The sequence below is a fragment of the Stegodyphus dumicola genome, chromosome 9, assembly GCF_044657685.1.
Source record: "Stegodyphus dumicola isolate Sdum_Otavi_A_Nest chromosome 9, ASM4465768v1".
NCBI classification, from domain to species: domain Eukaryota; kingdom Metazoa; phylum Arthropoda; class Arachnida; order Araneae; family Eresidae; genus Stegodyphus; species Stegodyphus dumicola.
The window spans coordinates 151,033,390-151,045,750 of record NC_140776.1 but is presented as its reverse complement, the minus strand read 5'-3'; the positions used below and the strand labels follow the sequence as shown (position 1 = coordinate 151,045,750).

At 35.8% G+C, this 12,361-nt stretch overlaps 1 protein-coding gene across 4 annotated transcripts in view; it reads left to right on the top strand.

The window, feature by feature from the left end:
* MED15 (mediator complex subunit 15) overlaps nt 1–12,361 on the top strand; it is a 196,389-nt gene that overhangs the window by 100,956 nt on the left and 83,072 nt on the right. Inside the window, exon 1 of one of the 4 annotated variants that reach the window (XM_035351295.2) lies at nt 7,792–7,897. The exons of the other annotated variants lie outside the window; for them this stretch is intronic. The gene's annotated coding sequence lies outside the window, so the exon portion shown is untranslated. Of the gene's footprint in view, nt 1–7,791; nt 7,898–12,361 lie in introns of those variants that run through there. 4 annotated transcript variants of the gene reach the window in all.

Genomic DNA, 12,361 nt, shown 5'->3' with positions numbered 1-12,361 from the left:
ATGCCACGTTTCTATCGGTTTCTTACTGTTTTTACATAGGTACTGTAACTTTCGTTTATTGCAATTGATTGCGACTATACAGAGAAATAAGCAAAATTTAGATTTGAACGTTCAGTTGAATAGACGCATGCATATTCAAGAGCTAAAATTATTATTGTAATTGTATATTTATATCATATATAATGAACGTCACAAGTACTTTATATCAGCAGTACTTCGTGCTAATAATTAAGTGATGACGACGCCAATACAGTCTTTAATGAAGGTGGGAACTCCTAATTGTTACTGTTACTTTAAAAATTGCATTCACGTTTATACATTTTCAATTTTGTGTGTGATAAAATAAAACAATAAATAGAAACACTCTATTCATTTAGTTGTTGTTAATTGATTGCAGATTGGTTTATTCCATTGATAAGTGGATTAAACTCGAATTGATGATTAAACTCGAACTGCAATTAATGACGATAGCTATTTTTTTTTTTTTTTTTTTCAATATTTAAAATTTACTTTTGATCTTTTTTTTAGATTAAACATTTTCTACGCAGATATTTAAACAAGAAGTTGAAATTACTTTTTTTTTTTTTTTTTTTTTTTTTTAAAGATTAAAGAATTTCTATGCACACATTTAAACAAGAAGTTAAATTTACTATTTAAACTACTAATTTAAATTTTCGTTCAGGGTTTTAAATTGAATATGTGTTCCTTCTAGATGGTATATGGAAACTTTTCTTATTATAAATAATTGTGAATTATTACTTGCATTAATATATGTGTGTGTGTGTGATTATGGCAAAGCCTCGAGGGCTATCTGCCTAAAGGGAGGGATGCCTTCGTGGAGGACTTTCTAAGGGAAACTGGCTCGTATACACGTTGCACATGGGGAAAACCACGAAAACGCCCATGCAGCCAGCCCGTTCGCGGGATTCGAACCTCGACCGAACTACCAGTGTTCAACGACTTTACCGCTCGGCCGCTGGTGGGCCTGCATTAATATATATATTGAGACAATTTTGTGTGTGATTATATTGAAGTTTATAAAATAAAAATGAATTTTAATAACGAATCTACTGTTTGAATAATAAATGCAAAAATTTTCTCGATTTCACATTCTACAATGGCCCATTAGCGGCTGAGCGGTAAAGTCACTGAACACTGGCAGTTCCGTCAACTTTCGAATCCCGGCGAACGGGCAAGCTGCATGGATGTTTTCGTGATTTTCCGCATGTGTAATATGTATGCAGTATCTTGTGGATGCATACGTGAATAAATCCGTTGAACACTGGTAGTTCGGTTCAACTTTCGAACGGGGTGGATGCATGGGTGTTTTCGTGATTTTTCGCATGTTGTTACATGTATCCGTAAGTGAATAAACCGGGCACAGCCCGTGTAAAATCGCTGAACACTTGTAGTTCGGTCCAACTTTCAAATACCGGCGAAATTAAGCCAGTTCCTCTTAAACCGTCCTCCACAAAGGCATCACACACCCCTTTATACTAGCGGGCTTGTCCGCTACTGCTAGTATAACAGCGGTTCGCCGACTTACTGTACCATTTGATAATGGAATATTATGAAGTTCATTGGCTGATTTTTCGTTGAAGAATGTTAAAACGATAACTTTAGATGCTGGTAATATAAGATTTTTCTCCAATAGTGACCCTGCTCAGACTTGGCTATTTTTAAGCTTACTAGGCAACTAGCTTCCAAAAGCTTTTTCATTTGAACTAATAAAACCTTTCATTACTTGTTGACTATTTTTGAACTCCGATATTTCCTCTTATAATATTCTTCAGATCTATCCTTTAAATTTAAGATGTCTTTTAAAAAACGGTGGTTACATTCTTTGGTTCACTGCAAACAACACATTGAGGATGAGGGTCCATTTCATCTACATTCCAAGTATAAACCCAAATGATAAATAACTTTCATTATATTTTCTATGAATAATTTTTCTTTTCTCTTCAATATTCATAGTGCTAGTTGATTCTCTTGGATGTATCACCTGTGAATCATCACTTTTTCGCTTAATGAATCCTAGCTATTATTATCTTTTTTTTTTTTCCCTGCCATTGCAATTACGTAAAGATGCATCTTTACATCATCAACTAAAGATGCATATCGAAGACCTTACAGACAACTAAGCGACTTAGCACGTGGTCACATTGTAGGGTTGCGTGAAGCTGGGTGGTTATACCGAGCAATAGGCCGTCGCCTGCAGCCTACAGACGCTGCTGTGCAAAGATGTTGGCACCATTGGTTACTACAACGAAATTGCCGACGAAATGAAAGCTCTGGAAGGCCAAGGATCACAAATGCGAGGCAAGATAGAAGGATTGTTCGCCAGGCCCTAACCGCCCGAACGGTATAATTGTCGACTGTTCAACTCACTACAGTCACGTATATGCCTCCCGTGGTACCGTCCACCATCTCACGGCACTTGTCTGAGGCGGGGTTATGCTTACAGAGGTCTTTAAGACGTTTGATTTTGACCCCACAACATCGGCGGAGTCGTCTGTAGTGGTGTCGCAGCCGATCATCATGGTTACCATCAGACTGGCATCGTATAGTGTTCAGCGATGAATCCCGCTTCACTCTTGAAACAGATGACCACCGTGTTCGTGTCTGGAGAAGAAGGGGCCAGCTGTCCCAATCAATCTTTGTTTTACAAAGGCATATAGCCATAACCCCTGGTGTGATGGTGTGGGGCTCTATTTCTTATGACAGCAAGTCATCTTTAGTGATCCTCCGTACATCTTTAACAGCCATGCTTTGCTCCGTGCATCTTTAACAGCTTTTACATGTTGATACCATCCTGCAGCCGGTTACATTACTCTTCCTGGCACGTCATCCTGGGGCCATTTTCCAACAAGATAATGTCACAGCCACATACCGCTCGCATATCTCTGGACTATCTCCGTACGGTTTATACTCTTCCTTGGCCAGCAAGGTCACTAGACCTTTCACCAATCGAGCATGTCTGGGGCATGGCAGCCGCCAAATTCGGGCACCAGAAAATACCGCAGATCTGGAGCGACAACTGATGAATGCCTCGCAGAATGTGTGACGCGATGACATTAGGAACCTCTACTACTCCTTGCCTCGACGAATTCAAGCATGCATTGCTGCCAGGGGCGGTTCGACCAACTACTAATTTGAACACTCGGTGAGTGATTGTGAGCCGTGAACACACTATGACCTTGATTTTTTAATCATTTTATTATCTGTGTGTGAGCTATACACATATTCAATTTCATCAAAAACAACCGCTTCCTTTATGGTGCTTCGAATTTTTTTGCATATTAACCTATGAGCGCAAAGAAAGAACGATGTTGTTATTTTGTTCATTTCGCCAGTGAGAACGTGTTTCACCTGCTTCCCAGAAGCAGTTTAAGGAACTGCAATCTTTTGTACTAGTTATGTCTAAACATAAAATGCTCATGTACTTTTCAAAAATTCTGCACAAAAGACATTCTTTCTGTTATTTCGTCAAGAAAAATTTAATATTGCAAGTTGTACCTGCGATATTTCGATTTCGCACGGCGGAAGAGCCTATGTCCTTAAGCATGTCCGTACACAAGGATAACTGGAGTTTTATCGGAAAAAAAATTAAATTTTTGTGTGAAAACAAAGAACGAAAAAATTGTTAACGCAGAATGTCCGTTCTCTGCCTTTTTTACTACAGCACAGCCTGCCACTGAATGCATCGGATCATGCTGCAGCTTTATTTAGAAAAATGTTTGCCGGCAGTGAAATCGCTAAAAAATATTCAAGTGCAAGGATTTAAACGGCTGCAATTGTAGAAGAAATTGGTATGAAAATAATTCTTCAGTTATTGATTGCATTAAAACGATTCTATACTGCCGCTCTACGGATTGAAGCAATAATACCAATACAAAATTGTATCCAATTGTTATTTTTATTTAATAACTGTATCCAATTGTTATTTTTACTTATTCATTTATTTTTTATTCTAGAGTCTTCAGAAATTAAGTACAGTTTACTTTCTGTTCCCACTTTAGAAGGAGATTCGATAGGCTTTAAAACATAGCGTAGCTTATTATTAAAACTTTAAAGAAAGTGCAGTTCTTCAGGATAATTGTATAGCACATAGTGCCGACAATGGACCAGAAATTGTAGGCTTGAAGATTGATGTTACAGGCATTTAAAAAAAGAAAATTCATATTTGCAAATTATGAAATGCTCCTGTTACATCTGAAATTTAGCCTTGAAAAAGGGGTTAGCTTCTTTGCCAGCAAGTGTGACGAACACATTGTTGATATTTTAAATTATGCCCAAAGGGGCCTTTTTTTAACGTTCTTTGTATTACCTTTATTTATTAAATATCATGTTCTTTGCACATAAACCATAAAATTCAGTTCAATAGCAATGTCGCAAAATAATTTTTAAAATGAGCACATATCTTTAGAATTTCCAATATGCAGTCTCACCCGCTGGAGATAAAAAAAAAAAAAAAAAAATTCTGTACTACGTTGCCATTGTTCGGTTTGAAATCCTTGAGTTTGTTAATCAAAAATACGTTAAAGTTTTACAAAATATGAAATTGATAATAAAACAAATTTCAAATTTGGTCTTCCACATGCCCATATTCGTAGGAAGATTACGTCATTCAAAATTCGATGGCTCTTTGTACCGTTGTTTTATCACAATGCGAGAAATATACATACATTTATGCAGATTTTTCATTATTTAATTTCTTCAAATATAATGCAGGACTCTAACATTTGGTGGCAACAGTTTGAAAAGTGATTCTCCGTTTATAGTAATTCATCGCAAAACGAAAAAAATAGTTCTTTATTGACAAAGCATAATTCATTCCTTTTTTAAAGCAAAAAATGCACAGTTTACCAACGTATAAGAATAAAAAAAACTGAGCTCATTAAGCCGAGTAACACAGCGAATTTATATACTTTTGGTACGGGCCGTTTCCAACCAAAAAGGGAAGTGCACAACTACATGTTATAGCAGTATTATATACAAAATTTCAACATTCTGAAGCTACTCGTTTTTGAGTTATGTGAGATACATACGTACGTACAAACGCCACGAAAAAATCTCATCTGAATTCATTTTAAATCAGTTTTATAATTCGTTTGAGGGAAAAGAGTCCTTTATTCTGACCTTACGTACAGATGTCACACAAAAACATCGTTAAATTGCATTCGATAGTGGTTAAAATGGATATTTTCGTTGAAATATGGTACGCGAATTTTTCGTGTTTACAATACTTCCTTTACTTCGTACAAGGAAGTGAAAAAAATCGCTTGACAAGGGACACATTTTCCGATTATTGTAATTTATCTTGTGAAGAACGAATATTTTTCTTTCGAACCTTTAACAAGGCTTTTTGCCTTTTTATTTTATTTTAGTTATTTATTTATTTATTTATTTTTCCCTGATCCGTTTTGCCATCATTCAATGTTCTTAACGCAGTTAATTCTACAGTGCAGAATTCCATTAATTCATGTTTGGCAATCAATGATTAGTAATCAATCTGGTTAAAGTATTATATAATGATTAGAGGAACTGTTTAGAGTAGTGTTTTGTTATTGGAAGGTACGAGTAATATATTTTTTTTTTTAAACATGTAAGTAATTTTGCGTTATACGCATTTAAGAAATAGTAACTGATCTTTCAGATATTAATTAGTTAACAGTTGAAGTTAATTCATTATTAAAAATATATTTCCTTTCTATATATTTTAATTATTCTAAAAATGTTTTTGTCGTTGAAAAAATTCTGATTTTTGAGTGTCACCGTTGGCAAGTATATCTTTAGGAATAACATATGAAATATGTTTAGCTTGAATTTATTTGTAAATTAAGGAGAGCGGTCTGTTGATATGCTGCAAAATGCAGTAGAATTTAGCTGCTGATCTTGATTTTATTTTTTAAATCTTTAATTTTTCATTTTGGAAATTTACTAAATTTTCTTTTCCAAATAATTGGGGGGCCCACCAGCGGCCGAGCGGTAAAGTCGCTGAACGCTGGTAGTTCGGTCCGAGGTTTGAATCCTGCGAACGGGCTGGCTGCATGGGCGTTTTCGTGGTTTTCCCCATGTGTAAGGTGTATACGAGCCAGTTTCCCTTAGAAAGTCCTCCACGAAGGCATTCCTCCCATTAGGCAGATAGCCCTCGAGGCTTTGCCAGAATCACACACACACACACACGCTTTTCCAAATAATTGCTTGTCATAAAACTAAGTACTTGAACCGTGGAAATCGTAATACATTACTGTAGATCCACTCCCACCAGACTCTTCGATAATGATGTCAGTTGAAAAGTTTTACTTATTTTACTTGTTTCCTTAGAAAGTTATAAGATTTTGTTATAGTTCTAACAGTTAATTTTTTTAGTTTATTCCCTCCTATATTCTGTACTTCTGAAACACTATTAACACTCGCTTCAAATTTTTTTAAATAAATATAGTAAGATTATAAAGTAATGTTTCATTAGCCAAAAATTTCTAGTTAATTTATTGACAGTTTGAAGTGAATAGTTTATTTTGTTATGTATGTTATTTTAATAATAGTTTTAAGTTTTTATTGTATGGTTATTGAACTGTATGGTTATTGAGCGATAATTATCAATATTTTGCATGAAACGTTGATGCTAATTGGAAAGGTCAAAATGTTGGAGGCATGCTCTTAATCGATGCATTGCAATAGCGTTTACTGTGATAAAACGTTCAAATAAAAGCAGGTGTCTAGTGCAAACATTTGATACCGAACCTGCAGCTGATTTCTACTTCTGATGACAATGCTTGATTTTCAGAATGAGGAAGTATTTAAAGTTTTACTATATCTCTTTCTCTACTGGTAACCCATTTTTAAAATTAGAAAAGAAGAGGGGAAGAAAGTGTTCTTAACAACAACTTGTTTTCCTGATGATCTCAAGTTTATATTCGTTGGAAATATTTCAGGTACCTGCTTGTAAATCATAATCGAGTTTTATTAATTGCTTAAATTGTTTGCTTCCGAATTTCAATTTCTTTAAATATCGCTGTTTTTTCTGCTATTGAAATTCAACGAGTTAGTGATTCATTCGTCCAGTTGTTAATCATCCGTTATGATTTGAATTTTTTTTTTTTTTTAAAGTTAGGAATATTGATTAGCGCCAGATAGTTGGCGATAGTAAAAGTTTTGTGACCTAGTTGGCGGTAGGAATGTATTCCGCTGAAGCACTAGAATGGTGTGCGAATATATCGGTCAAAACGCAAACATAAGGACGCAAATCTAGTGCTATTTAAGAATTAATTTAAAACCGTCTTATTCAATTTTAAGACTGAAAAGCGCTTACTTGAAACTGATTTTTTTTTTTTTTTTTTTTTTTTTTTTTTTTAAGGTTCTAAGCATTAGATGGAAAATTTTTATATGCTGTCTTATTTTGCATCGTAACTGTATCTTGGATGTTAATCATTTGCCTGTAGATTTTATAATTCATCAGTAATCACTTATAGGTTATAATTTTTTAAAAGCGTAGTGGAAAATTTTTATTACCTTTTCCTCTAGAGATATTTGTTTTTAATAATCTTCGAAGACAAATCATTGAGGTCAAAGGGTAAAAACAGAAAACATTGTAGCCATTTCGGAAAGTATAGGTATTGTTTTTCTCGTATATAAACTGATGCAATGCTTACGCTCCAGGGGAGGGGTACAGAATGCGTGTTTTACGAAGTATCTTCTCCCTCCCCCTTAACCGCTCCTTCTTTTCCCTTGACCTATATAATTCTTGAAAACGACAAACAGGTGGATCCTGGTCTAACTCTTTCGATCAGGATTTTTATTTGCAGAACGTGATGTATGAAGTGATCTTGCTTAAATGTGGATAAGTGCATGGTTATAATGGATTTGAGGTGACTGAAAAACTAGATTGTGCAAGGTTGGTAAGTTTTATCAAGTATTTGCTTACTAACGTAGACGGCCAAAAAAAGACAAAAACGCCTTTATACTCGCGCATTTCACTTCTGTTTTCGTAAGTGACGTAAACTTTTTTTTTGAGGGGGGGGTTACTCTCATTTGTCTTTTCTAAAGTCCACGATGTTATAACTGCCTACGCATTGTGCTTAAACTCAGTTTAGTGGCCGCATTTGTGTAGGAAGATTCCTTCTGGAAAGACTGGCAGCTAATTGAAGTACAATTTATTGCTTTTTTTGTCAGACTTTTATATAGATATGACTTCATGTTTCAGCATAAAAGCCTGTTTCTGTAGGTCTGGTAGCTCACCCTACAGTCTTCCACTGATAACTGAGCTTCTGAGGTGCATGATTCTTTAGTGTGTTGTAAATGCATTGTAAAAAATAAGTCTACCGAAATTTAAAGGCTTTTTGTTTTAACATATCTGCGTCAGTGATTCAAAATTTCATTTTGGCTGTACTATGGCTTTATCAGTGTTATATAAAAATTATAAAACTAATACTATTTATTCAAAATTCGCTAATTGAAAAAAGCAGTTGAATGTTTAATAGCATACCTATTTTCATGTGACAAAATTTAACATGTTTGACGTCAGCGTTTCATTAATTTGGATAACATTCAAAAAAGAAAACATTGTAGTCAATCAAAGAAAAGGGGGGCCCTTGACAGTATGCATGACATGATATGTTATTAAGCCTCTTCGTATTACAACTGCGCTTTACATCTTAAGTAAGTGCTATCTTGCACATCATTTGCAATTTCCATTATAAAAAGTTATTACTTGTCGTTGTTCTAAAATTAACCATTCGGAGGCAACAGTGGACACTGTTAGGTGCTTCCATGATGAAATGGCAACTTAAATTCCGGTCCTAGCAGTTGTGCAAGGCTAATGGCTACTAAATAAAGCATTCGGTCATTAAAAAAGTAATAAATAAGTAATACTGGGCAACGTTTAAGTGTCCCCAGCTGTTTTGATTCTAATTATAAAAAGTTTGTGTATGTGTATGTGTGATTATGGCAAAGCCTCGAGGGCTATCTGCCTAAGGGGAGGGATGCCTTCGTGGAGGACTTTCTAAGGGAAACTGGCTCACATGGGGAAAACCACGAAACACATGGGGAAAACCACGTTACACATGGGGAAAACCACGAAAACGCCCACGCAGCCAGCCCGTTCGCGGGATTCGAACCTCGGACCGAACTACCAGTGTTCCGCTCGGCCGCTGGTGGGCCCTATAAAAAGTTTGCTTTCGGTATTTGTCGCATACATATATTTTTTAGAAAATTGTTTGGTGTGTTTTGTCCTATAACGGGGAAGCTCCTAAAAAAAATGCTATCAACAAGACTAATAGGACATTGATAGTGCTATACGGAAAGATTGCGTTCGGTATTTCTCGCATACATATATTTTTTAGAAAATTGTTTGGCGCGTTTTGTCCTATAACGGGGAAGCTCCTAAATAAAATTCAGCTATTACAAAAATGCGATCAGCAGGACTAATCAGGACATTGATAATACTATACGGAAAGATTCTGAGCAACAAGTAATTATAGACGTTTGTAATTTAATACATTCGTGTTAGTCTTATTTGGATTCTATTTTGACCGTGAATAAAGTTCCAAAAAGTAGATTTCCATTAGCTTTTTATTTATTTTCCACTGGTATATCTTTTCGTCATTTATGGTGAATTTTGAATATACTGCACACACTATTACAGCGACTGTCTGACTATTCTCTTCGCATTTAAGGAAATACACTCACGTCCAAAATTATCTTTACATACCCAAAAATGATGATATTCAATGAAATATCGAATCAATGTGATCCGTATTTGCAGGTAATGTGTGAAAACCAAGCCTAATTAGCATTATCCAATCAAAAGTAATCGAACGGTTTGTGATATGCAAATCTATTACAGCGACTGTCTGACTATTCTCTTCGCATTTAAGGAAATACACTCACGTCCAAAATTATCTTTACATACCCAAAAATGATGATATTCAATGAAATATCGAATCAATGTGATCCGTATTTGCAGGTAATGTGTGAAAACCAAGCCTAATTAGCATTATCCAATCAAAAGTAATCGAACGGTTTGTGATATGCAAATCTATTACAGCGACTGTCTGACTATTCTCTTCGCATTTAAGGAAATACACTCACGTCCAAAATTATCTTTACATACCCAAAAATGATGATATTCAATGAAATATCGAATCAGTGTGATCCGTATTTGCAGGGAATGTGTGAAAACCAAGCCTAATTAGCATTATCCAATCAAAAGTAATCGAACGGTTTGTGATATGCAAATCTATTACAGCGACTGTCTGACTATTCTCTTCGCATTTAAGGAAATACACTCACGTCCAAAATTATCTTTACATACCCAAAAATGATGATATTCAATGAAATATCGAATCAGTGTGATCCGTATTTGCAGGGAATGTGTGAAAACCAAGCCTAATTAGCATTATCCAATCAAAAGTAATCGAACGGTTTGTGATATGCAAATCTATTACAGCGACTGTCTGACTATTCTCTTCGCATTTAAGGAAATACACTCACGTCCAAAATTATCTTTACATACCCAAAAATGATGATATTCAATGAAATATCGAATCAGTGTGATCCGTATTTGCAGGGAATGTGTGAAAACCAAGCCTAATTAGCATTATCCAATCAAAAGTAATCGAACGGTTTGTGATATGCAAATCTATTACAGCGACTGTCTGACTATTCTCTTCGCATTTAAGGAAATACACTCACGTCCAAAATTATCTTTACATACCCAAAAATGATGATATTCAATGAAATATCGAATCAGTGTGATCCGTATTTGCAGGGAATGTGTGAAAACCAAGCCTAATTAGCATTATCCAATCAAAAGTAATCGAACGGTTTGTGATATGCAAATCTAGGCGTTACGTCATCCAAGGGTGAATCAAGCGCTTTGCGCAAACTGAATATTTGAGTGAATTTCTGCAACATAGAGTTGGATTTCAGTGTGTAGGGACTCAAAGCGGTTTGTTATGGCTTCGAAGTATCATTTGGAAGAATCTGTAAAGTGGCGAATTATCGGCCGTTTAGAGGCAGGGCAGTCAATCATGGAAACAGCCACATGTCTGAATATTTCAAGACAGACAGTCTCTAAGCTATGGAAACAGTTTCAAAATGATGGAAGTGTTGTAAGGAGGCCTGGACAAGGTCGGAAACGAATGACAACTGCTTCTGAAAGATCGGTATCTGGCATTAACTGCCCGTCGTAACAGAAAGGCTACTGCTCGCCAGTTAAGTTCAGAGCTTGCAGCCGCCACTGGAACTGTTGCATCACGGCAAACAATATACAGAAGGCTTAATGAAAAAGGCCTTTATGCCAGAAAGCCAAGGGTATGTGTTTTACTGTCTTCACAGGAAAAGAGGGATCGCTTTAATTGGTGTAAAGAACATCAAAACTGGACTGAACATCAGTGGTCCCATGTTCTCTTTACTGATGAGTCGCGGTTTAGTTTAACTAGTGATTCTAAACGTGTTTACATCTGGAGGGAGTCAGGAACACGAAATGATCCCTCGAACATTGTGGAACGTGACCGTTTCGGTAGTGGAGGTGTGATGGTATGGGGTGGAATAATGATCGATGGACGTACGCCCCTACACGTGTTCAGCAGCGGATCTGTGACAGGCCAGATATATCGGTATGAGGTCTTAGATCCTTATGTAAGACTTTTCAGGGGTGCATATGGACCTGACGTTTTATTTATGGATGATAATGCCCGTCCACATCGAGCAAACCTCGTTGATGAATTCCTTGAAAGTGAAGACATTAAGCGAATACCTTGGCCACCAAACTCTCCTGACCTTAACCCGATAGAGAACTTATGGGACTACCTTGGAAGAGCAATTGCACGTATACATCCTCCTCCTAGAGATGTAAATGCTCTGAAGACGGCATTGCTGGAAGAGTAGAGATTAATTCCCCAAACTGTGGTTAACAACGTTATTTCCAGCCTTAAAACACGTTGTGATATGTGTGTACAAGTCAGGGGAGATCATATTCCATATTAAATTCGTAAGACTTAATTCTTTTTCTGAATCATTCCTTTTTTTCTTAACTCTCTTTGTCACACTTTATTATCATTTTTATTGTTTCATGCTACAATTTTATATCATATGAGGTGATCTTCAATTTTTTCTTTTGCATTTATGTGTCATCATGTTATGTATGATTCCACGAAAATTCATTAAATTATAAGTCATAATCTCTGAGAAATCCGTGAATTTATGCATGTAAACATAATTTTGGACATGAGTGTAGATTAATTGACTCAGCCATAGGAAAGAAGATTTAAGACTGCATTATACGTTTTCTTGTGTATTGGTCTCTCAATCCGATGATTAAGATGATTTTTCTTTCGTTATGTCATATAACCATTTT